The following is a 27,612-nucleotide window of genomic DNA, read 5'->3' on the forward strand; positions in this document are numbered from 1 at the left end:
ATCATACTCAATGGGAAAAAACTAAAATCATTTCCTCTAAGAACAGGAATAAGACAGGGATGCCCACTCTCACCATTCCTATTCAACATAGAACTAGAAGTGCTAGTCATAGCAATCAGAAAAGAAAAAGAAATAAAAGGTATCCAAATTGCAAAAGAAGAAATAAAGCTGTCATTATTTGCAGATGACATCATATAGTTCATAGAAAACCCTAAAGATTCCATTTAAAAACTATTAGACTTAATAAATTTGACGATGTAGCAGAATACAGAATTAACACCTAAAAATTTATTGATTTGTTTGTACACTAAAAATGAGCTCACAGAAACAAACAAATAAAAATCAATGCTATTTATCATTGCATTGGGAAAAAATTAAGATACCTAAGAATAAACTTAACTAAGGAGGTAAAAGACTTGTATTTGGAAAAACTATATAACATTGAAAAAAGAGTTAGAGGAAGACATAAACAAATGAGAGAATATACCATGTTCATGGATTGGTAGAATCGATATCATTAAAATGTCCATACTCAAAGCAATATATAGATTCAATGAAATAATCATTAAAACACCAAAGGCATATTTCACAAACCTAGAACATTCACTCCAAAAGTTCATATAGAATGAAGATAGACCCCCAAATAGCTGCCACAATATTCAGAAAGAAGAACAAAGTTAGAGGGATTATAATAACAGACACTTCTAATGGAAATGTCAGACATTTTATTGCATAAGTTTCCATCTAGAAATTTTATGGTTTTGACTTTTTCACTTAAGTATTTAATCCATTTTAGTTTTTTTGTATATGATGTAAGAATGTAGTCTAGTTCACTTTTTTGCATGTATGTGTCTCATTTTCCCAGCACCATTTATTGAGGAGAGTGTCTTTGGTCCATTGTATGTTCTTACCTTCATGGTCAAATATTAATTGACTATGTAGTTGTGGGTTCATTCCTGAGCTCTCTATTATGTTCCTTTGAACTATATATTTGTTTTAATGCCAGCACAATGCTGTTTTGATTACTATGGTCTTGTAGTATAGTTTGATATCAGGTAGTGTGAAACTTCCAATTTAGTTCTTCTTTTTCAAGATTGCTCTGGCTAGTTGGTGTCTTTCATGATTCCTTATAAAGGTATGAATAATTTGATCTAATTCTATGAATACATCATTGGTATTTTTATAGGAATGGTGATAAATCTATAGATTGCTTTGAATAGTATGAATTTTAACAATGTTAATCCTTCTTATCCATAAGCACAGTATATGCTTCTATTTATTTGTACTTTCTTCAAATTATTTATTTGGTATCTTATAATTTTCTAAGTACAGGTCTTTTATCACCTTGGTTAAATTTATTCCTAGGTATTTTGATATAATTATAAGTGGGATTGTTTTCTTAGTTTCCCTGTCTGTTATATCATAATTAGTGTATAAAAATGCCATTGATTTCTGTGTGTTTATATTGGAATCTCACACATTATTGGATTTATCACTTCTAGTTGTTTTGTTTTTTGTTTTTTGTTTTCTTGTTTTGAAGAATATTTAGGGTTTGATGTCACCTCCAAATAATAACACTTTTAATACTTCCTTTCCAGTTTGGGTGTCTTTTATTTCTTCTTCCTGTCTGAGTGCTGTGGTTTGGACTTTCAGTACTATGTTAAATAACTGTAGTACATCATTGGTATTTCTTGTCTCCATTTTATTTAGATTTTCTTTTTCTGGAGTTCTGCTCTTTCATTTGGGACATGTTTCTTTTTACCCTCATTTTGACTGCCTCTCTGGGTTTGTTCTATGTATTAGGTAGAGATGGTACATCTCAAAGTCTTAGTAGAATGGCCTTATGTAGCAGGACAAACTAAAAGGAAATGCTTTTAGTTTTTTCTCATTAAATACATTATTAGCTGTGGGTTTATTATATATGACCTTTATTATGTTGACAGATGGTCCCTAAAAGTTTCACAAACACAAAACAAAGTGTCTGGCCTCAGTGTATCCTGTGCCACTTGCCATGTGGTCCTGGGCCTGGAGATAGTGGAAGCTGATCATGGTTCACAGCTTGGCCTTTCCCAGGCACATCCAAGCTCAGTGCAAGTAGCAACCATTTGCAGATTGCTTTATAGCTCATGCCTGGTGGCTCTATGAATGGCACAGGTGGAAATTCATCTTGGCTGGCATGTCCCTGGAGACCCCCAAGTCAGTGCACCCAGTAACCAGTTTCAGACCATGCCAGAGTATCAGCCAAACACCACCATGAGTTACACACTGCCTTTGCACCACAACTCCTTAATTGTAGTCACAACCAGTCCTTGCATTAAACCAGCCTGGGGATATTTCTTTCCCGTTGATGTGCCAACATTGATTAAAGCTCAATTACAACATGAGGGTGCACAAAGCCTACACAGGTGTTGCACCTAGAGTGCCCAACTTTGGTGACTGGGGAGGTAGTGCCACTGGGCCACAAAGGACACCTGCTACATAAGGCCATTCTACTAGGACTTTGAGATGTACCATCTCTACCTAATACATAGAACAAACCCAGAGAGGCAGTCAAAATGAGGGTAAAAAGAAACATGTCCCAAATGAAAGAACAGAACTCCAGAAAAAGAAAATCTAAATAAAATGGAGACAAGCAATCGACTAGATGCAGAGTTCAAAATACTGGTTATGATAGGAGTGTCGAACTCAATCAGAGAAGGGGCCAAAATCTAAAATCCAGCCTAAATCGCGGGCCGAATGGTTTACTGAACAGTCATAAACTGTCATTGTGATGGAAACGCAGCGGAGAGCAGTGATGACAGCGCGGTGCGGGCCACATTGCAAGGCCTGGTGGGACGGATTTGGCCCGCGGGCCTTGTGTTTGACACATGTGGGTTATGAGGATGACCAATGAACTTAGGGGATGAATGGATATATTTAATGAGAACATTCTTCAACAAATAGATGGGAAACAAAAGAAAACAGAACTAGAAACCATAACAAAGAAACAGTCAGAAATAAAGACTAACTTAACTGAAATTAAGAATGCATTATAAGGAGTCAACAGTGAAGCAGGTGAAGCAGAGAATCAAATCAAAGATTGGGAATATAAGAAAACAGAAAAAAAAAATCAGAACAGCAAAAATAATAATAATAATAATAATAATTTAAAGAATGAAGATTGTTTAGAGGACCTCTGGGAGAAATCAACCATACCAACATTCACATCATGAGGGTGCCAGAAGGAGAAGAGGTAGAATAAGAAATTTATTTAAAACCTCTTTGAAACAATAATGATGAAAATCTCCCTACCTGGCAAAGAAAATAGGCATACAAGTAAACAAAGCACAAAGTCCCAAACAAGATGAACCCAGAGATGCCCACACCAAGACGCACTGTAATTAAAGTGACGCACAGTAAAGACAAAGAAAGAATCTTAAAAGCAGCAAGAGAAAAATTAGTTAATTACCTACAAGGGAATGTCCATATGACTGTCAGCTGATTTTTTCAGCAGAAACCTTGCAGTCCAGAAGGGAGTGGCAAGAAATATTTGAAGTGCTGAAAAGAAAGGACCTATAACCAACATTATTCTACCCAGCAAAATTATCTTTTAGAATTGAAGGACATATAAAAAGCTCCCAGACAAGAAAAAACTAAAGGAATTCATCACCACCAAACAAGTGTTAAATGCTAAAGTGTCTTCTTTAAGAGAAAGGAGGAAATAAATATAAAAATACGAATAATAAAATGGTAATAAATACATATATTTCAATAATTATTTTAAATGCAAATCAATTAAAAGATCCAATTAAAAGAAATAGGGTAGCTAAATTAATAAAAATACAAGACTCTTACATATGTTGCCTACAAAAGACTCCAGATTAAAAGGCACACAAAAACTGAAAGTAAAGGGATGGAAAAATTGAAAGAAAAAAAATGGGAGTAGGAATACTTATACCAGACAAATTATACTTTAAAAATAATTATTAAAAAAAAGACAAAAGAAAGGATCCAGCAATTCCACTTCTGGGTACTTATCTGAAGTAAACTAAATTCTAATTTGAAAAGACATACATATCCTTATGTTCATTGCAGCATTATTTACACTAGCTAAGATATGGGAACAAACTGTGCTCACCAACAAATGAATATGTCATTTTATTAACCAATGTCATCTCAATAAATTCAATAACAAAGAACAAAAAGCACAAGTGATGCATATATACAATGAAATACTACTCAGCCATAAAAATGAATGAAATCTTGTCATCTGCAACAACATGGATGTACTTGGTAGATATTGTGTTGAGTGACAAAAGTCAGACAGAAAAAGACAAATTCCATATGAGTTCAATTATATGTGGAGTCTAAAAACAACAAAAAACAAAAACGGATCCAAGATGGCTGCACAGGTAAACACCTAGCTGCAGCTGCACACAACAATTTCAATAAAATACAACTAAAATATAAAATGGACATTACCCAGAACTACAGGAAAGTCGACTGATTGGAAATTCTACAACGAGAAGCAAGGAGAAAACCAGAAGGAAGAGCGGAGGAGCTGTAAAAGCCTAAGGTACGGAGACACGAGGCACATGGAGAGGACGGAGCTGGAGAGGAGGGGGAGGCTGAATGCCTGGCTGGCGTTCCCTAGCGGGAAGGAGATAAAAGCTCCGACTGTGCTGAACCCCATACCAGACAGCGCTGAATCCCAGTTCTAGGCCAGACCCTGGGGACCCAGGCCCAAAGAGAGGGAGCTGGGGCTGTGAGGTGGAATCCCAGGGGAGCAGCAAAAGGCAGAGCCCCGGGAGGTGCGCACATTGCGCTCAGAGGACGGACTGTTGACTCTGCTGCCAGATTGCCCTGGCGGGACGAAGGCAAAGGCTCCGACTGTGCTGAACCCCAGTTCCGACTGCTCTGAACCCCAGTTCTAGGCCAGACCCCGGGGACCCAGGCTCAAACAGAGGGAACTGGGCTGCAAGGCGGAACCCCAGTGGAGTGGCGAAAGGAGGTCCCGGAGAAGGGACGGTTGGCTGTGCAGCGGGATTGCCCTGGCAGGAAGGAAACGGGGCTCCAGACTGCTCTGAACACCACCTCCAACCCCACTTCCAACTGAACTGAACCCCAGTTTCGGGCTCATTGGGGGAGAGCCTAGACTGTTTGGTAGCAGGCGAAAATCGAGGGCACCTTTCTCTCAGAGGTGCTTGCAGCCGCGAGTACCGAAGGACCCTGAGGAATACTGAGACTCAGGAGCCGCTTAGGGAGGGGCTGACAGAAGCCAAGAGCCTGTAGGCTCCACCCTGAAACTACGCCCCATCAGGGAAGCTGCGAAAATGCTGAGACAACGAAATAGATCACAAACAAAAGAAATGGAGGACAAAAAAAGACTGGATATAGAGTTCAAAACCACACTTATAAAGTTGTTCAAGAATCTCCTAGAAAAGGCCGATAAAATAAACGAGACCTATGAGGATATGAAAAGGGATCAACTAGAAATAATAAGGGATCAACAAGAAATAATAAGGAATCAACAAGAAACAAAGAATACATTGTCTGAAATAAAAAATATTATACAGAGTCCTAAAAAAGAATGGAAGATCGCAAGAATCAAGTCAAAGGTTTGGAACATAAAGAGCCAGAAGACACTCCTCCGCAGAAGCAAGAAGGCAAGAGAATCCAGAAAATTGAAGATAATGTAAGAAACCTCTGGGACAACTTCAAGCGAACCAACATCAGAATTATGGGGGTCCCAGAAGATGAGAGAGAGCAAGATATTGAAAACATACTGAAAGAAATAGTAACAGAAAACTTTCCCCACCTGGTGAAAGAATTAGACTTACAAGTCCAGGAAGCGCACAGAACTCCAAACAAAAGGAATCCAAAGAAGATCACACCAAGACAAATCATAATTAAAATTTCAAGAGCAAAAAACAAAGAGAGAATATTAAAAGCAGCAAGAGCAAAGCAGGTAGTTACCTATAAAGGAGCACCTATACGATTGTCAGCTGATTTCTCAACAGAAACCATGCAGGCCAGACAGGAATGGCAAGAAATATTCAAGGTGATGAATAGTAAGAACCTACAGCCAAAAATAATCTATCCAGCAAAGCTATCACTCAGAATCAAAGGCCAGATAAAGAGCTTCACTAATAAAAATTAAAAAAAGCTAAAGGAGTTCATCACCACCAAACCAGAATTATATGAACTGCTGAAGGGGGTTCTTTCAGAAGAGAAAGTAAATAAAGATAAAAATTATGAACAAATATGTTAACTATCAACAAGTGAATCTAAAAACCAAGGAAATTAAAAAAAAACTGATGAACAATATTAACTGTTGAATATAATAGAATCAGAGGTATGGAAGGGGCTTGAACTGACGATTCTTGGGGAAAAGGGGTGAGAGGGATGTGGGAAGAGACTGAACATAAACTGTGCACCTATGGATGAGGACAATGCGGGGTGGGGAAAGGGCAGAGGGTGGGGTGGGAACCTGGTGGAGGAGAGCAATGGAGGGGTGGGGGGAAAGAGGAACATTTGTAATAATATGAACAATAAAGATTTATTTTAAAAAAAGGCACAATAGAAACAAACTTGTAGATACAGAGAACACTTTAATGATTTCCAGATAAAAGAGATGTTAGTGGATGGATGAAAAAGGTGAAAGCATTAAGAAGTGCAAATTGGTAGTTCAGCACAGTCATGGAGATGTAAACTACCGTATAGGAAATATAGACAATAATATTGTGATAATAATGCATGGTATCAGATGGATACTAGACTTATCAGAATGATCACTTAGCAAGTTATATAAATATCTAATCACTGGATTGTACACCTGAAACTAATATAATATTGGGCATCACAACTATAATTGATATATATGATCCTAGGAATAAATTTAATTCAAGGTTGCAAAAGATCTATACTCAGAATAATATGACACTGAAGAAAGAAACTGGAGAACATTGAAAGCATATACCATACTCATGGATAGAAGTAATTAACATAATTAACATGTTCATGCTATCCAAAGCAATTAATAGATTTAATGCTATTCCTACCTAAATACCAATGGCATTTTTCAAAAAACTAGAACAAATAATACAAAAATTTACATGGAACCACAAAAGGCCTTGTAATCTTGAGAAAAAAGAACTATATCGAAGGTATCACACCACTTGATATCTAACTATAATGAAGTTGATATAGTAATCAAAGAGCTGGGTACTGGCATAAATACAGACATACAGATCAAAGGGGAAAAAATAGAGAACCTGGAAACAAAACCAGATCTTAATGGTCAATTAATATATGACAAAGGAGGCAAGAATATTCAATGGAATAAAAACAGTCTGTTCAATAAATGGTGCTGGGAAAATTGGACAGATACATGCAAAAATGCAACTAGACAACCTTCTTACACTATCCTATATATTAAAAGCCTAATATGCAAATTGTAACCTCAGGCAGTTGTTCCACTGGGAGTTCAATAGAGAGTTCAACTGTTCAACCACTCGTTATGACTTGCACTGACTCTAAGGGGCAGCACAGAATATGGCAAGTGTCAGTGATGTGGCACTTGCAGCTGGAGGCAGTGGAGGTGCTTCCAGCCCTGATGGGCCCCAATGAGAGCAAGACTGTGGTGGGATGGTGAAGCAGGTAAGCGGGCAGCACCAGGTTAAAGTGGGTGTGAGCAGGGGCCCAATGACCTCACAAATGTCCCTGCAGGTGGTGATCAACAGTGGTGGTGGAGGGCAAAGCTGCTTCCTGACTCCCAGGCACTGAGGGAGCTGGGTGGGGGGCTTGGCCCCAATCGATTGCCCGACAGGCGGGATGGTAGAACAGGTGAGAGGGAGGTGTCAGGCCAAGGTGGGATTCCATGCAGGGCTGTGTGGCTGCAAGGCTGGAGCTGTGAGCTGGGGCTGCAAGGCTGGGGTTGTGAGCTGGGGCCCAATCTCCACAGGTAACTTCAAGGGAACCTACACATGCACAAATTTGTGCACCAGACCTCTAGTATTTAAGAATAAACTAAAAATGAATTAAAGACTTAAATGTAAGGTATGAACACAAAAAAAAACTGATAGAAGAAAACATAGACAATAAACTCTCTGCTGTTGCTCTTAGCAATATATTTTCTGATATATCTTCTAAGGCAAAGGAAGCAAAAGAAAAATGAATAAGTGCTCATCAAACAAAAATTCTGTTCCCAGCAAAGGAAACCATCAACAAAAAGAACAGAAAACCTACTTAATGAAAGAACGTATTCACCAATGATATACTAGTATCTGATAATAGATAATATCCAATGTAAAGTATTAATAACACTCAACACCAAAAATATAAACAATCCAATTAAAAATGGGCAGAAGACCTGAATAGACTATTATTAAAGAGAGCATAGAAATAACCAATAGACATATGAAAAAATGCTGGGAGGAGTCAAGATAGTGACCAGCAGAATGGCAGTGAGGACAGAATTTGAATGAGTGAGGAAGCAAAAGGGGAATATGTGGATGTGTCTGGTGTGTGTGTGTGTGTGTGTGTGTGTGTGTGTGTGTGTGTGACACTTAGGTCCTGCAGGAGTCTTGAGGGATAGCAAACTCGGCTCTACTAGATGGAGAGACCCTGCTAGTACTGCAAGCAATCCTGGAGCCACTGGCTATGGCATAGAAACCATGCCATCTTGATGGAGAAAGCTGCTGTGACTAGGAGTACAGCCTTAACCACCACCCAGACTGGCCTCAGACACCATTCTGGACCCTACAGCCACTATGGCCAAAGACATCCAGCCTGACCAGTCTCAGGCTTCCATGAGTCTCAGAGTGCACTCCCCTCATGCCAAGCCTGCCCCTTCAGCCACAGTCCCCATGTGACTCAGTGTGTAAACCATTTGGGGAGAGCGAAAATGAGGAGACAAAGAAATAACTCCCAAAGAAAAAGAAAAGAAAAGGAGGAATAGACAGAAAAGAAAGTAAATGTAAGAGAAGCATGATATATGTCAGAAAAAGAATTCAGAGTAAGAGTCATACAGTTTCTAAACTGGCTGGATAACAAAAAAACTTCCTTAATTTGGGGAAGAAAACATCACACAAGCACACAGAGGCCCAAACAATATGAACCCAAAAAGATCCACACCTCATAATTACAATGGCAAACATTAACAACAAAGAGAGACTTTTAAAGGCTGCAAGGGGAAGACAGAGAGTTACCTACATGGGATTTCACATTATATCATCAAATTATTTCTCAACAAAAACACATCAGGACAGAAAGGAGTGGAATGAAGTATACAAAGTGATGTGAAACAAGGGACTGAATCCAAGACTACTCTATCCAGCAAGGCTATCATTCAAAATTAAAGGGGAAATCAGGAGCTTCATAGTTATAAAAAAAAAAAGGGGGGGGGGGGGGGGACTAAGGGAGTTTATTACTTACCAAATCAGCAATCAGAGAAATGCTCAAGGGACTGTTGTAAAAAGAAGAAATAGAAAGGGAAGAAGGAACACAAGTATAAAGAATAGAAATGGCTACAAACAAGAACCTATCAATAATAGCCTTAAATGTAAATGAATTAAATGCTCCAATCAAAAGACATAGGGTGGCTGAATGGATAAGAAAACATGACCTGCCGAGACCGGTTTCGCTCAGTGGATAGAGCGTCGGCTTGGGGACTGAAGGGTCCCGAGTTCGATTCTGGTCAAGGGCATGTACCTTGGTTGAGGGCATATCCCCAGTAGAAAGTGTGCAAGAGGCAGCTGATCGATGACTCTCTCACATCGATGTTTCTATCTCTCTCCCTTCCTCTCTGTACAAAATCAATAAAATATATTTTTTTAAAAAGAAAAGAAAACATGACCCATATATGTTATCTGCATGAGACCCACTTCAGAACAAGGGACTTACACAGACTGAAAGTGAAGAGATGGAAAAATATTTCTCAGGCAAATGAAAAAAATAAATAAATAAATAAAAATAAATAAATAAAGCTGTGGTAGTAATACGTCTACCTGGGGGGGAAAAAAAAGAAAAAAAAAGCTGTGTAGATATACATATATCTGACAAAATAGACCTCAAAGTGAAGGCTATAAACAAGATATAAGAAAGGCCACTTCATAATACTGAAGGAATCAATAGAACAAGAGTATATAACTCTGGTAAACATATATGCACCCAATGCAATAACACCCAAATACATTAAAAAAAACAACCTGGAAGATATCAAGGGTGAGATCGACAGCAATACAATCATAGTAGGGGACTTCAATACCACATTGACATCACTGAATAAGTCCTGTAGACAAAAATCAACAAAGAAACAGCAATACTAAATGACTCACTAGATCAGATGAATGTAAGCAACTTTGTAAGGTATATGATTATCTAACCTGAAACAAATACCAAATAATATTCTATGTAAATTTTAATTAATGATTAAATAAAAAATTGGGAGAGAGTGTTGGGCAGCCACTTACATTTTACAGTACTTCCAAAGGCTGCTGCTGTCTTATCTGTTTATAATGCAAAGTGACAGTTTCTTTGCTGAACTACCAAAACCACAAGGTCCTTTTATCTGGATGGGGTAGAGGAGATGTGACTACCTCAGCTGTAAACACTTAACTCAAAAAATAATTCTGTATAACATTAAAAACCATACTTAAAAAATAAAATAAGTATTTGAATAACATGTCAACAAGCCAGCAGCCAGCAGAAGCTGGAAAAGGCAAGGAACAGATTTTTCTCCTAGAGTCCCCAGATGATGCATGGCCTATAGTAACCATTGTTTCAGCCCAATGATAATGATTTCAGACTTCTTTTCTTTATAAATATGAGAAAATAAATTTATCTTGTTTAGAGCCAGTTTGTGGTAAATTCTTATGACAGGCACACATTTATAAAGATAATTTTCAATCTTTATAAAACAATTTTATGGTAAGCATAGAGAGAAGTATTATTCTTTTCCATGTTACTCTGCCTTGAGTGATAAATACATTATTCTTCTTTTATCTCTTTGGTAACCCAATCATTATTTAATAGCATACTATTTAGCCTCCAAATGTTTGACATTTTTATTGTTTTTTTTAAATATATTTTTATTGCTTTCAGAGAAGAAGGAAGAGGGAGAGAGAAATAGAAACATCCATGATGAGAGAGAATCATGGATCAGCTGCCTCCTTCAAGTTCCCTGCTGGGGATCGAGCCCAAAACCTGGGTATGTGTCCTTACCAGAATCAAAGTTGGATCTCTTCGGTTCACAGGTCGATGCTCTATCCACTGAGCCAAACCGGCCAGGGCTGATTGCATTTATAGTAGTTTATTTCTAATATTATGCCATTATGGTCTGAGAAGATGCTTGATATGATTGCAATCCTCTTGAATTTGAAGAGATTTTGCCTGTGTCCCAATATGTGGTCTATCTTTGAAAATGTCCCATGTGGTCAAAACCAGTTTGGCTCAGTGGATAGAGCGTCAGCCTGCGGACTCAAAGGTCCTGGGTTCGATTCCGGTCAAAGGCATGTACCTTGGTTGCAGGCACATCCCGGAAGGGGGTGTGCAAGAGAAGGCTGATGGATGTTTCTCTCTCATTGATGTTTCTGACTTTCTATTCCTCTCCTTCCTCTCTATAAAAAAAAATCAATAAAATATATTTTTTAAAAGAAAAGAAAATGTCCCATGTGCATTTGAGAAGAATGTATATTCCATAGCTTTGGTGTGAAGTGTTCTGAAGATGTCCAATTAATTCCATCTGATCTAGTGATTCAGTAAGGGGCATTGAAGAACCAAGAAGACAAAATCTCAAGGGATGTCAAAATATAAGTGCCAGTGAACTTGTCTTTGAGGCCTCATTTTTATTATTTAAAGAGAAATATAAATAATTTTTATTATTTAACAAATAATCAGCATTGCTAGGATTTGATCCCAGGTTTCTTCATCTCTAATCCAAGATCTGTTCTTCACTGCACTGGCTGCCTAAACCCAAGTACATGCTATAACACATGTGTCAAACACAAGGCCCGCGGGCCAAATCCGTCCCGCCAGGCCTTGCAATGTGGCCCGCACCGCGCTGTCATCACTGCACTCCGCTGCATTTCCATCACAATGACAGTTTATGACTGTTCAGTAAACCATTCGGCCCGCGATTTAGGCTGGATTTTAGATTTTGGCCCCTTCTCTGATTGAGTTCGACATAGCATATAATAATGTCTACATTGACCAAATGTTCCTTATTTATGTTATTCCCAATATCTATAGCAACATGTTGGCTTATTTCATAACACCACACTTTGTATGTACTTTTGTTTTCTGACTTGTTCTGTCTATATTCTTGACTTTAAAGTGTGGAAAGGCATTACCTGAGTGTCTTGCACAGTACCTGGCACATAGTAGACATCACATAATACTTGCTGAATAAGTTCGGTTTGCAAAAATTTCAAAAGACACATATTTCATACAAGAAGCTCATTGAGATTATGACAGCTCAAGTAGTTATTAAGTAACTGGGCCATAATTTTAATAACCCTCAATTCTCTTATTCCAGAGCCTGTTCTCTTTCTTAAATACTATGAAAAAAACTGTGGCTACAAGCCTCATTTGTTTAAAAAAAAAAAAAAAAAAAAAGAAAGAAAAGAAAGAAAAAGAAAAAAAGAAAGAAAGAAAGAAAAAAAATGTATTTTAAGAAGTAGCATCTCAGGGGATTGGAATTCACAATCCCCTAACATTGGTATAGTATGTGTGCATTATATGTGGTTTTTACTGTAAACAAACCAAAGAAGAATATTAAAATTTTCTCATAAATCCAATATCTTTCTATTTCTTTTATTATTGACACATTTAATTCATTCCATCTGAAGTCGAACCTCAACCAACCCCCCCTCATGACTACTTTTTACAGTAAGCTCTTGTTGCTCCAGAAGTAGAAATTACAAATGTAAGATAACCAGACTGTTATATACAATATTACCCTGCACAAGCACCAAATCTTCATAATGATGCTTTATTTCACTTAATTTTTAATTAAAATACAATAAATTTTAAAGAAAGTTTTGCATTCTATTGTATATATCAAAAAATTAATTGTTATACTTAATATAACACTTAAATACTATAAAATATGTAAATAATTTATTGGAGAAAATTTGACTATACAGTTGAGTAGAAGAAAGGTGGAAGAATATTCTCATTTGCCAAATTCTATACTGGTCATCCTTGACGAGATTGGCATGCAAATTTCTTTAAAATGTATGAGGTATTGCCAAAACTGGTTTGGCTCAATGGATAGAGCGTCGGTCTGTGGACTGAAAGTTCCCGGGTTTGATTCCAGTCAAGGGCATGTACCTTGGTTGCGGCACGTCCCCGGTAGGGGTGTGCAGGAGGCTGCTGATCAATGATTTTCTCTCATCGATGTTTCTGACTCTCTGTCCCTCTCTCTTCCTCTCTGTAAGAAATCAATTAAAAATATTTTAAATAAATAAATAAAATGTATGAGGTATGTTATTATCCTTATTGCAACTCAGGAGAGTTACTGTGATTTTTCCTCAAATCCCACTTTTAGTAAATGAGAGTCTTTTACCCTGAGTCTTAAACACTCTCGTCTATGTAGAGAAATTTATAGAGTAGATATTAGAAGCCTTTGAAATAGTTAAAACATGTAAGTGACATAACAGAAGCAGTGTTTTAAGTTGATTATTATGATAAGCTGACACGAGGATAATAGGAGGAATAATCTGAGGAAAGTGTTAAGAAGAGTCAGATGGCAGAAATCAGATATAATGTCTGTTTGAACAAAATTATATCAGTCATCTAATAAACATCTTAATTAAGAGAATAATAGTAGGGCTGGAAAAGAGGGAATGGTAGTGAGAGATGTATGATTAAATATAGAAGGCAAGATATATAAAGAGGGAGGAACCTGACCAGGGTGATTGTTCCTAAAAGCCTCCAACCCTTCACGCTACATTCCAAGGGGATCCATCCTGTGCCAGCAGCACATCTATTCACATCAGTTTAAAGCTGTAGATCAAAGTTAAGTGAAATGATTTGGGAGGAAACAAAAATATGTCTGTCAAGAGGGCAAGAATAGAGCATGTGTCTGTAAAGGAAGAAAAAGCAGTGATACTTTGTTCCCATTTGTTACAAGCTCAATACCATTTACACCTCAAGCATTTTCTGGCAGGAAGATAAGTCATCATCAAAAGTACAAGAGTTGCCGAAACCAATTTGGCTCAGTGGATAGAGCGTCAACCTGTGGACTGAAGGGTCCCTGGTTAGATTCCGGTCAGGGGCACGTACCTTAGTTGCTGGCACATCCCCAGTAGAGGGTGTACAGGAGGCAGCTGATAGTTGATGCTTTCTCATCGATGTTTCTAACTCTTTATCTCTCTCCCTTCCTCTCTGTAAAAAATCAATAAAATAAAATAAAAAAGTACAAGAGTTGAACTGGGTGGAACAAAGTTGGAGCAGCTGGAAAGAGAATATTGTTCAAAGACAAAGGTTGTGACTTGCAAACTGAGTGACAGAAAATAAAAGCATCACTTTATATGGTTGGCTTGACTTTCCCTCCCTCTTGATCTCATTTTCTTCCTTTAAATTATCCATTTCACTTTCTTCTTCCTCGGATACTGAATTTTCCTCATATCATAGTAGACTCAAAATCAACCTTTATTCCAGCAGATATTTTACTATAAATTGTGAAAAAATATGATGGGAGAACTTTGGCTCTCTGGTCCAACAAGCAACTTAGAAGTTATCACTCACATCCTCACAAAAAGGAAAAAAAAAAAAAAAAGGCTGAAAGCACTGAAAAATGAACAACTCTTATTAGATAAATGAGAATTGAAGTCATAGGGAAAATGGATACCTTTAATATTGGATAAACAGAAGATGGCTGCACAGAATCACAGCTTAACAGAACAGACACCAGAGAGCAGAAACCACCACTGGAGGCAGTACAAGGGTAAGAAATTTTAAACTATAATTTACAAGTGGCTGAATACTAAGTATGAAAAAACTTGAGAGGTTAAAGAACCTGGGGTTGGGCACGAATGTTAGAGAAGCTCTTCATACCTTCATATGATTTACAATCAGGAGCTCTATCAGGTTCTCATTGTAAGGTTCCAATAAAAATTCTCTCAGACTTTTGGCAGATGGAAGGGAGAGGTAGCTATTTGGAAATATTCCCAGATCATTTTGTTATTTTCAACAAGGCCTGCACTCAAGAGAGACTATTGTACCAGAGTCTGAAAAACTGGGACTCTTCCAGAACCTAAGCAATCTTGGGGAATGGAATTATCCAATTCTAGAACTCCTAGCATTCTATCAAACCTAAGAAGCACTTGCAAAATCCACAGTACAGATACAGAGGCTCACTACAATACTAAAACGTAATTATAGTACTAAAAAATTATTCTCCTTCCCCACACATTATAAGCACATAAATAGGGCTCCTTTGAGACAATAAGGAAATACAACTGAAAGATTGTCTGGTGTCCTTTTTTTTTTAATCCCTTGGTTGTTTTAGTTTTTATTAAATAAGGTATAAGAAATGCATATCTTATACCTTATAAGAAATGCATATCTTATACCTTATTTATAATAAAAGTCTGTAGAACAACAACAAAAACAAAAACAATAGGGGGATTAGAATAAAGGTCACCAGAAAAATCTACAAACTTTTATTAAATAAGGTATAAGATATGCAATTCCAGTTCTGAGCATTTAGATAAAGAAAATGAAACACTAATTCAAAAAGGTATATGCATCCTTTTGTTTACTGCAACATTATCTACATTAGCAAAGATATGGAAGCAACCTGAGTGTTCATCAATAGATTAATAAATGAAGAATTGGAGATATAGATAGATGATATAGATAGATGATATAGATAGATGATATAGATATAGATATAGATATAGATATAGATAGAGATATAGATATAGATATAGATATAGATAGATATAGATATAGATATAGATATAGATATAGATATAGATATAGATATAGATATAGATATAGATATAGATATAGATATAGATATAGATATAGATATAGATATAGATATAGATATAGATATAGATATATAGATATAGATATAGATATAGATATATGCTCAATCATGCAAAAGAATAAAATATTGCCATTTGTGACAACATGTATAGACCTAGAGGATATTATGCTAAGTGAAATAAGTTAGATAAAGACAAATACTTCTATCATTTCACTTACATGTGAAAACTAAAACATTAAACAAATTAATGAAAAGGCACAGAAAAACTGATAGTTGTCAGAGGATTGAGTGGTGGGGGCATAAGAAAAAGGTAAAGGGGATTAAAAGGTACAAACTTATTACATAAATAGTCATGGGGATATAAAATACAGCCCAGGGAATGCAGTCAGTAATATCACAATAATTTTGTATGGTGACAGATAGATAGTGAACGTTTTGTGGTGATATAAATGTGAAATCTCACTACATTATACACCCGAACCAATACTGTATGTCACTATGCTTAAAAAAATATTTATGCCCAGCTGGTTTGGCTTAATGTTTGAGTATTGACCTATGAAACAGGAGGTTACGATTAGATTCTGGTCAGGGCACATGCCCAGGCTTGGTCCCCAGTGGGGGGCATGTAGGAGGCAGCCAATTAATGATTCTATCTCTCCATTGATTTTTCTATCTCTTTCTTCCTCTCTCTTCCTCTCTCTGAAATATATTTTAAAAAAAGAGCTTTACATTCCGGAATAAATATTAGACTTAAAAAATATATTCTCCAAGACTCATTATAATGACATTATAATGACACTAAAAAGTAAATACAAAGATTTTTTAAATATTTATTTATGTTTTTCATTATTGATTAAAGTATTACATAGTACTTGCTTTATGCCAAGCACAAGGAAGACAATACAGGGAAGATATACAAGTAAGGAATAGCTATCTCTACCCATCAATAGCTCTCAACTAATAAGAAGTTTACAGGTTAATACAACCCAGGAGAGAGTAGAACAATGTATTCAAAAGCCTAAAAACACAAATAAACAAACAAACAATTAAACAAAAAATAAAACACAAAGTGCCAAACAGGAATATTTTACCCAGCGATTTGACTATCAGAAATGGAGAGGAGCAATCAAGGTGGCCTCCATTCAGGGGGCTGTGCAGCAGCAATGGGCCTGATCTAGAGCTTGTCGTGACTAGAGTTCTTCTCCCTGCGTTGGCCTCTGTCACTTGAAGGCCTACACATGGCCAGGCCAACAACAGAGCACTGGACCTTCCCAGCCCAGCACATTTCAGCTGCCTCCAAAACCAGTCATCATAGACAAGTGCCACCTTCACCCTCCACCCCTGCACCAGGAAACCAGGTTCTTGAGTCTTGAATTAATTCCTCCCAGAGGAAGAACAAACTCTCTGATATTTTCAATATTTAAAAAAAAAATGTGTTAGAAAGAAGAAAAGAACTCCACATTCTAGAATTCTATGTTGGAAGCATTCTTTGTGTTACTACGGTTCACTGATAAGCCAATGAAAAAACAGATCAGTTTCTAGGGATTAACATCCAGAGATCAGGAACAGAACTTGGAGCTATTTTTATTCTTAGAAATATTACTAAAGGACAAAGTGTTGAGATTTGCTTTGAACTTTATAATCCTAAAATCCAGGAAATTCAAGTGGTCAAATTACAGAAATGGCTGGAAGATGACTTACTATACTTACAAGATGCCATTCATGAACACATCACTTTTGATATTAATATGAAGCCAATAGTACAACAATATAGCACATAAGTTCCTGTTAATCAGCTGGAAAGTAAAAATGAAGCCCAAGCTAAAACTAGGTCCAAACTCTGGGAGTGTCCAAAATTCAATATTAAAGGAATCAGATTTTATCTTTATTTAACTGAAGACCAAATGAAAGATGCTCAGAAGTAGAGTTAGCCTTGGCTTGAGTTTGAATGTGATACTTTAAAAATTAAAGCTGCAATATGAGATGAAATTGAAACATTGAAAATGTTCTGATCTGAAAGTAAATTAAGCTACTTACAGAGGATATACTAACTCTCAGATTATTTTTTAGAGACCCATTTAATTTCATATATAAGAACATAGTCATTAAATCAGCTAAGCATTCATTATTTTATGAGTGCTGTTTAAAAAAATAAAATTGGCATATTAGTTTATTACTTCAAAAGGAAAAAGAAGAAATGAAGGAGAAAAACTTTCTTAGACTTCCTTCCCCACAAAAACTGTTGAGAGAGTTCATCACCAAAAGACACAACTTAAAAGAAATGGTTAAAGGAGGTCTTTAGACTTAAATGAAAGAATGCTTATTAGAAACATGAAAATATAAAACACATTGGTGATGGTAAGTATATAGTTAAATTGAAGATAGACGAATCCTATATAATAAAAGGCTAACATGTAAATAGACCAAACTGTGGAACAATAGGAACAACCAAACAACCGAACAACCAAACAACCAGTCACTATGACATGTGCTGACCACCAGAGGGCGTGTACAGAACATGTGGGCATTGGTCATGGCAAGATGTAGAGCAGGTGAACAGGGGCGCCAGACCAAGGCAGGGCACCGATTGCTGTCATAGGGGCAAACCTCTGGTGGTTACTGAAAATTATTTGCTTCCACATGTTACAGTGCAGTCCTGTACGGTGCTCTCACCTGCTGCCAGTGATGGTCCAGCTTGTACTGTAGCTGGTGCAGGAGCCACTGCTCACTCCCACTGCCGGTGCTTGGCGCTGATCCCGATCATGGCACCATCAGCAGCTGCAAGTGGCGGCTGCAAGCCCTGATTGTCCCTGATGGTTTCTCCACCTCCCCCTGTTCCTGAGGGATGATCAGAGTAGCAGCCACTGCTCGTACTCCCTAACAGCACTCGCCCTACTCACAACCACTCCTAGTGCCAGCCCCAATTGCTCCATGGTGCCAGCATCAGGTGCGAGTAGGGCCAGCACCTGCAGGGCATGGGTGCAGCAGCTGGAGGGTGGCTGCTGACAGACAGGGAACTGAGGGCCACAGTGGGAGGGGCCAGGTGGAGGCACAGAGGATGGGCTGCGAACTGCCACTGTGCCTACTGCAACCTTGCAGTCCACAGTTTCTTTCAAGGTGCACAAATTTGTGCACTGGGTCCCTAGTATCCTATATAATAAAGAAGTAATATGAAAATTAACCATCACTTCAACACACAAGATGGATGCCCTCATGTGGTCAAAGTTGGCCACCCCCATGTGGACACAAGATGGCTGCCACAAGATGGCCGGCAGGGGAGGGCAGTTGGGGGTGATCAAGCCAGCAGTGGAGAGCAGTTGGGAGGGACCAGGACTGCAAGAGAGGGAAGTTGGGGGCTATCAGGACTGCAGGGAAGGGCAGTTAGGGGTGACCAGGTTGTCAGAGGAGGGCAGTTAGAGGTGACTAGGCCTTCAGGGGAGAGCAGTCGGGGGTGATCAGGCTGGCAGAGGAGCAGTTAGGCATTGATCAGGCTGGCAGGGGAGTGGTTAGGGGGTGATAAGGCTGACAGGCAGAAGCAGATAGGGACCATCAGGAACGCAGGCAGGGGAGCAGTTGGGAGTCAGCAGACCTGGATTGTGAGAGGGATGTCCGACTGCCCATTTAGGCCCACCAGGATCGGGCCTAAACAGGCAATTGACATCCCTGTAAAGGTCCCAGATTGGAGAGGGTATAGGCTGGGCTTAGGCGCCTGCCCCTGCACAAATTTCATGCACTGGGCCTATAATATGCATATAAGTTATTTTGGTTAACATCTCCCCACCTTCTCACCCACCTGCTGCTTCCTTCCCTCTGAGATTCATCAGTCAGTTCCATGCTTCTATGTCTGGATCTTTATTTGTTTTTCAGCTTATTTTGTTCTTAGATTCCACATATTTGTGGCATTATGTGACACTTGTCTTTCTCTAAATGATTAATTTCCCTTGGCATAATACTATCCAGGTCCCTCCATCCTGTCTCAAAGGGTAAGAGATCCTACAGTTGCATAGTATTCCATTGTATAAATTTACCACAGCATTTTTTATACACTCATCTAATGATAAGCAGTTGGGCTGTTTCCAGATTTTAGCTACTGTAAATTGTGTTGCTATGAACATAGGGGTGCATATATTCTTTCTGGTTGGTGTTTTGGGATTCTTAGGATATACTCCTGGAAGTGGAATCACTAGGTCAAAGAGCAGCTCAATTTTTAATTTTTTTTAAGAAACTCCATACTATTTTCCATAATGGTTGCACAAGTCTGAATTCCCACTAGGGTTCCCTTTTTTCACATCCTCGCCAGCACTTGTCTTTTGTTGATTTGTTGATGGTAGCCATCTGACAAATTTATACCTTCTTGAATTTGGAGACACTTTGTCTATGTCCCAACATATGGTCTATCTTTGAAAGTGAGCCATGTGCACTTGAGAAGAATGTATATTCTGTGGCTTTGGGGTGAAATGTTCTGAAGCTGTCAATTAATTCCATCTGGTCTAGTGAGTCATTTAGTATTGATGTTTCTTTGCTTATTTTTTTGCTTAGAGGATTTGTCCAGTGGTGATATTGGGGTATTAAAAATTCCTACCTTGCCGAAACCAGTTTGGCTCAGTGGTAGAGCATCGGTCTGCGGACTGAAAGGTCCCAGGTTTGATTCCGGTCAGGGGCATGTACGTTGGTTGCAGGCACATCCCCAGTAGGGGGTGTGCAAGAGGCAGCTGGTCGATGTTTCTCTCTCATCTACTTTTCTAGCTCTCTATCTCTCTCCCTTCCTCACTGTAAAAAATAAATAAAATATATATATTTTTAAAAATTCCTACCTTGATTGTAGTGCTATCAATCTCTCCCTTGATATCCTTAAGGAGTTTTTGTTTGTTTGTTTGTTTGTTTGTTTTTTATTGTTTTTTATGTATTTTGGTGCTCCTGTATTGGGTGTGTATGTTTACCAGAGTTATTTCTTCTTGTTGGATTGCTCCCTTTAGTATTATGAAGTGGCCTTCCTTATTTCTTGTTATGTCCTTCACTTTGACATCTAATTTGTCAGATATAAGTATTGCTACCCCAGCTTTTTTTTTTCATTTTCATTCACCTGGAAAACCTTTTTCCATCCCTTCACCCTCAGTCTGTGTGTGTCTTTTTTTCTGAGGTGGGTTTCTTGTAGACAGCAGATTTATGGGTCTTGTTTTCTTATCCAATCTGTTACCCTATGTCTTTTGATTGGGGCATTTAATCCATTTACATTTAAAGTTACAATTGATAGGTATTTATTTGTCACCATATTTATTCTATATTCCTGTGTTTCTTCTTTGCTTCCTATTTTTTTTTATTTTTTTTTTATAGCAGACTCTTTAGCATTTCCTGCATTGCTGGTTTGGTGGTGATAAATTCCCTTAGTCCTTTTTTTGTCTGTGAAGTTCCTGATTTCATCTTCAATTTTGATTGATAGCCTTGCTGGGTACAGTATTCTTGGATTCAGACCCTTCCTTTGCCTGACTTTGTATATATCATTTCATTCCCTTCTGGCCTGATGAGTTTCTGTTGAGAAATCAGTTGCTAGTCTGATGGGAGTTCCTTTGTATGTAACTTTCTGTCTCTCTCTGGCTGCTTTTAAGATTCTTACTTTGTCGTTGGTGTTTGCCATTTTAATTATAATGTACCTTGGTGTTGGTCTTTTGGGGTTCATTCTGCTTGGAACTCTGTGAGCTTCTTGGATTTGTGTGGGTTTTTTCTTCCCCATATCAGGAAAGTTTTCTTCCTTTTTTTTTTTTAAATGTATTTTATTGATTTTTTACAGAGAGATAGAGAGCCAGAAACGTTGATGAGAGAGAATCATTGATCAGCCACCTCCTGCACACCTCCCACCGGGGATGTGCCCACAACCCAGGTACATGCCCTTGACCGGAATCAAACCCGGGACCCTTCAGTCCGCAGGCTGACGCTCTATCCACTGAGCCAAACCGGTTTCGGCAAGGAAAGTTTTCTGTCATTATTACTTCAAACAAGTTTTCTATCCCTTGCTCAGTTTCTTTTTCTTCTGGACCTCTATTATGCGGATGTTGTTTTGTTTTGTGTTGTCCCAAAGTTCCCTAAGGCTCTCCTCCTGCTTTTTAATTGTTGTTTTTTCTGTGTTTTTTTTCTAGAAGCTGCTCTACTTGGGTATTTTTTCCCCATCTTGTCTTCTAGCTCACTGATGTGGTTCTCTGCTTCTTCTAGTCTACTTTTGATGCTTTCTATTGAGTTCTTTACAGCAGTTATGCCATTTTTTCATTTCTTCTTGGTTCTTCTTCATTTCCTCTTGGTTCTTATTCATATTGTTGAATTTGTATTAAACACTAAGCAATGCTTAAACTGATCCAAATGAAGTGGATACTCAGTTCTCAGAATGCATCTCTATTCTCCTATTTGAAAATGTTTTTTCCTGCACCCATTTTGTCTTTTCTTGATTCTTCTAGCCTCTGATGTTTTAATCTGCCATTTTTACTTTGTCTCTATTGCCTTAGGTTTGTGTTCTGAAACAGAAGCCTTATCTTCACAGCAGTCATAAGTTACTAAACCAAGAACTTTAACCTTTTGGTTAGCACCACTATTTTCACCACTATTACAGTGCTTATTTCTCTGTTGGAATGACATTTGTCTATTTTTGGAGTACTTTTCTCTCAAGTATAGACAAGTATAATGCTTCCAAAGTTCCCTCCAAACCCATCACCTTTTTCTCAATACCAGATCTTTTATCAAGCTCTCTATTTTTGTTACTGGTTTCACACTCTTTGAGATTGGAAATATTAGCATCATTTTTGCATATTTACCCTTCTCAAAATCCCAAACTCTGCCACTTCCATCTAATCAGATGTAAAGTTCTTTAGCTTCTTTCTTTTAAGTGTTCTATGTCTGCTCTGTGCCACTACCTCAACTCATGTCCTTTTTTGTCTCTCAGATCAATTATTGTACGTAACTGTCTCCCATTTATTCACACAGTGTTCTTCCACATCTACTAGACAGAGCAGTCAGCTTAATTTAATTCAGGTTCATCTTTAATCATGCCCCTTTTCTTCAGAATCCATCAGTGATTTTTCACTATCTTCCAACTCCATGTTAAATCCTCTACTTGGATTCCCAAACCTTCTCAATATGTCTTTACTTTTCTACAATATCTTTCTTCCCATGCTCCTAAAGCTACACTGTGTCTCAAGCAAACTGAATTCTCACTTTTCCCCAAACACATTAGACATTATCTTCAGACTTTGTATAAGTCAATGTATCTTTACGGAGTCTCCTTGTCCTTTCTATTTTCAGTTAACATCTGTCAAAGCTCTACCCAAACTCCGTTGCTCTACCTTACATTCTCTGAACCACAACCATATTAAGCATTTTTTTTAAAAAGCATTTATATTCTGTTTGACATTTTAGTTCTATGTGTACTTTACTTATCTATTGAGCACCACTAGATTTTAAGTTATTGTCACATATATGAAATGTGCTCATTAATTTTATTGGATTGAATTGAATCTGATAGCCATTAAGTCAAGACCCATATATGTATGGCCCTGGGAACCTTCTATTTTTAGGAAAGAATAGGTAAATATAAAATATCTGGATTCTTAGCCTAAGAGTACTTTTACTCGTAAAAGTAAATGTTCACTATTTTATTGTATTATTAATCCAAACTTAGAGGACACTTTTTGTATCCACTGAATTCAAAAGGTAAATTTTCTAAGTTCCTAAGTGTTTTGTAATTATACTATGTTAATTTCTTATTTTGTAGTCAAGTTACATTAAGCCTATTTTTTACATTTACAAAGCAACTGTCATGCCTTTATTTACAAAAGGTTTCTTCTATCTGTCTAGGGGAAAGGACAAAAGATAAATGAGCTTGGCTCCAGTTCTGCTCTATAAAATGCAGATAATAACCCTTGCCTCAGAATATTGTTGCAAGAATAAAGGGCATGAATACATGTGAAGTAATGGCTTTGAAAGAGAGCAAAACAAGACACTGAAGTCAGCTATTGCTAATCTTCCATAAAAACATTAGGTCATTATAACCTATTAAACATCATACTTAGATTAAGTCACATAAGGTTGTTATTTATCTTCTTTGGTTGAAGAATATATATCCCAGAACGATTGATCTGTTCAAGTCATCTTAGCAACCAAATAATAAATAAGAATAAACAATTAAGTTACAAAGTAGTTAAACTGCCAAAAGTCAGTCTGGCTTGTAAATCTGAATCCAGTTTTATTCCAAGTGTTTTCTCTAGCTCTTTGCATTTCAGCCTAATGACATTTTGGAGTATACAGAAACAGGAAGCCAGTAATACTTATGCTGAGATCATCTTTGGTTCTTTTCCTTGATCAGATCTCTTACAGCTGTGCGGTAACTTATACCCGATTCTCATGGGGAGAAAAATGCTTACTGATTCAAGAATTTACCATAGAATCTGGCAGCTTAAAAATAGTTTTCCAGTAATTTAATCATTTATCTCATCACCCTTATGTGAATTAGGTTTGGTGAATAAAATATGGAGATTTTCATATGTATTCAAAATCTTTGAAAGTCACAGAAAGGACAAGGAGCCTACTTCATATTAGTTGTATGTAGATGGTATTTCACGGTACTGAAATGTTATTCAAAGAGAATTTTCCTAACTCTAAAATACTCAATATATCTCAAAACAGTCATTTCAAATGTTTAGTCTATTCAGCTTTCAGGATTTAAGCTTTATACCATCACATTCTTAATAAGCAATCATTACTTCAACAAAATTTTACCTTCATTCCCAGAAAATTTAGCGAATTTCATGGAAATTTTAATATGTGGGCAAAACATCAGATCACTGATGACCATATTGATAATACCCAGTGTGGGTGAAGATGTGGAAAACAAGCTATACTCAGACAATGTTTTGAAGGGCAATATTGCAACATCTAAAAAATATGTTCAATGCATATATCCATTGACCAAATAATTCCACTTTTAGCAAATGCTCACTTAATTGTTTATGAATATAGGAATGAAAAGATACTCAACAAGATAGTTCTCTGTTGTAAAACAATTCTGGCACAACTGCTGCTATCTTAAATTAGGGTAGCAGGCATATTCATGGAACTCTAATTCAACAAAACTATTGACATAGTACCAACTATTTGAAGACCTTTTCATCTATTAATATATTAAACATAGCATTACCTAATAATAAGGAAAACACAATTATAAATATCTGCCCTTTTTCTTTTAGTTTGCCCTTTTTGACTGATGAAGAAAAAGGTATCTAGAGAGTTGTAATTTGTTTATGTGAATTCATGTAAGACCTGAGTCTCTTTTCTTCCAATCTTCCACATTGCATTCTGACTATATAGACTAGTCTATAGAGTCAAATATAATCAGAAACAGAGAGATGCTTAAAACACTAATATATATGTTTTACTATATGAAAGGTTTATTATAGACTAAGGATTCTCAAACCTGTATATTCAAGAGATCCTTTTTAAATTTCAAATTCATATTTAACTAGTAACAGCTAAAAAATTCTGCTTGGGTATCTCACATAAAGTCAAATTCAATATGTTGAAACTTGAATTTACCATCTTCTCCCAAAACTCTTTTCTTCCTGTGATCAATGGCACTTTTATACATTGTGGTTGCTCCTGTCAGAAATCTGAAATTATCCTCCATTCATTTATTATCCCCAGTTAATCATCAATTTTTTAATTAGGCGTCCAAAATGTCTCTTAAATTCATCTTTCATTCACTTTTCTTCATTCCCACCAACACCACTCTACTTCAGGTAAATTTCATTCACCCAATGGTAACTGCCTCCCAAGAGATTCCAACAGAAAAGACTGATTCCTTCACTGTCTTCCCTGCTTCTGACCTTTCAATGGTTCCCAGTTGCTTTAGGATAAGCACACACTTCCTAGCATGGTTTGTAAGTTTCTGCATGACATAGACCAATACTCCATGTTCAGTTTTATCTCTTATGAATTCCATCTCATATTCTCATCTCCAGCTATAATAGAGACCTTTTTCCAGTTCGTAAGCTTGGTTACATGTACTAGTATCTCTATGACCCTCTGGAATCTTGAATCTTCCATAGCATAACACTTTTACTACTACTTTGCAAATATCTGTTTATTGTTATGTGTTTCCAACTATGATGTGTAGTTTCCTAACAAGAGGTATCATATCATCTTTGATATCTCTAGCACCTAGTCTGATACACAACAGACACTTGATAAATAGTTATTGAATTAATGAATAAATTAACTTCAAATTATGGGGTCTGGACTTAATATAAAATTATTGGATTTTCAGTTCAAGGCACAATTAATGCTTTCATTCACTTCCTGAGAAAAATAATTATCTCAGGAAAACAATGTATATCCTCTCCCTACCTTTATACTTGATTTAGTATGCTTGGGTTGTGGGTATAACAGTTTAAGTGTGGAAAACTGATAAAAATGCATTTCATAGAAACTGTGAGCTCAAAAGTAACTGTTAATTTTGGGTGATAAACTGGCAAATTTACTGCAGATAAATTCAAACTGCCTCTTCCTTCCCCTTGATTCTAGCCAGAGAACTTTTGTGCATTTTTTTCTGAATTATTTGTGTCTGCATTCCTTTCTGCCTTAGAATAGGGTAGTGCATCTCTTCTCAGGGTATCCTATGTTTTTTTCTAGTTTCTTATACCCCAAATTCTTTCAGAGAAGATGCTCTAATTTTTGTCAAATTAGGCTATAAATATCTAAAGATATCTTTGGATCGGAAGCGGGGTTTTCATCATTCAAAGAACCATTTAAGTAGTCATCCAGATAGGAAAAAATATTGAATTTTCATCAGTCTTGAAAAATATGGAACCAATTCCTCCTAAAAATCAGATTTTTATTTTCCTTTGCTCTTTAAACATGTAAATTTACCAGGAGATTTATAAATATTTATTTTGCAAAATAAATGTACTACTAAAAATAAAAATATAGAGCACAAATAAGCAAATTTTATTGGCTACATGACTTGGGCAAATCACTTAACCTCTTTTAAAGTAATTTTATTCATTTGTAACATAAATAAAAATAAATATCTACTTTAAAGCTTATAAAAAATAAATTTAAAATACATATATCTGATATATAATAGCTTCTCAATATATAATTATCATTATGATCATCCAGACACATATATTAGAAATCATAATGTTGTCTTTAATGTTTTTACCTTCCCTATTCACTATAACAAAGCAACTTTAAATCTTGTTGACCTAATCTTCAAAATATCTCTCAGGTTCATCTCTTCTCTATTTCCACTGACATAACCTATGTTCATATTCTCATCCTTTATTTCTATTGCAAAAGCTCTAGAAATTTTTTCTTACCCCCCTCCCCGATGCTACCAGATGCATCTTCCTCTACTATAAGCCTAATTAAGTTATTTTCATGCTTAAAAACTCTTCAGTGGCTTGTCACTTGCTGCTAACTCAGATCCAATTTCTTTAAGTTAATCTTCAATTTTCTCAATATTCTGGCCCTGTCCTAATTTTCCAGTTTCATCTTAGCCTACCTTTCCCTCTGACACAAATGAACTCAGTTGGCAAACATGTCTCTGGTCCTTGGTTCAAAGGCCACATAGTAAGAGCTCCATATTTAATTCA

At 37.0% G+C, this 27,612-nt stretch overlaps 1 pseudogene; it reads left to right on the top strand.

Moving 5' to 3' along the window:
* The first annotated feature begins 14,856 nt into the window (after nucleotides 1-14,856).
* Nucleotides 14,857-17,991, top strand: LOC118720221 (annotated as a pseudogene).
* The last annotated feature ends 9,621 nt before the right edge of the window (nucleotides 17,992-27,612 follow it).

This window comes from Pipistrellus kuhlii, unplaced genomic scaffold (genome assembly GCF_014108245.1).
Source record: "Pipistrellus kuhlii isolate mPipKuh1 unplaced genomic scaffold, mPipKuh1.p scaffold_m20_p_16, whole genome shotgun sequence".
In the NCBI taxonomy this organism is placed as follows: Eukaryota; Metazoa; Chordata; class Mammalia; order Chiroptera; family Vespertilionidae; genus Pipistrellus; species Pipistrellus kuhlii.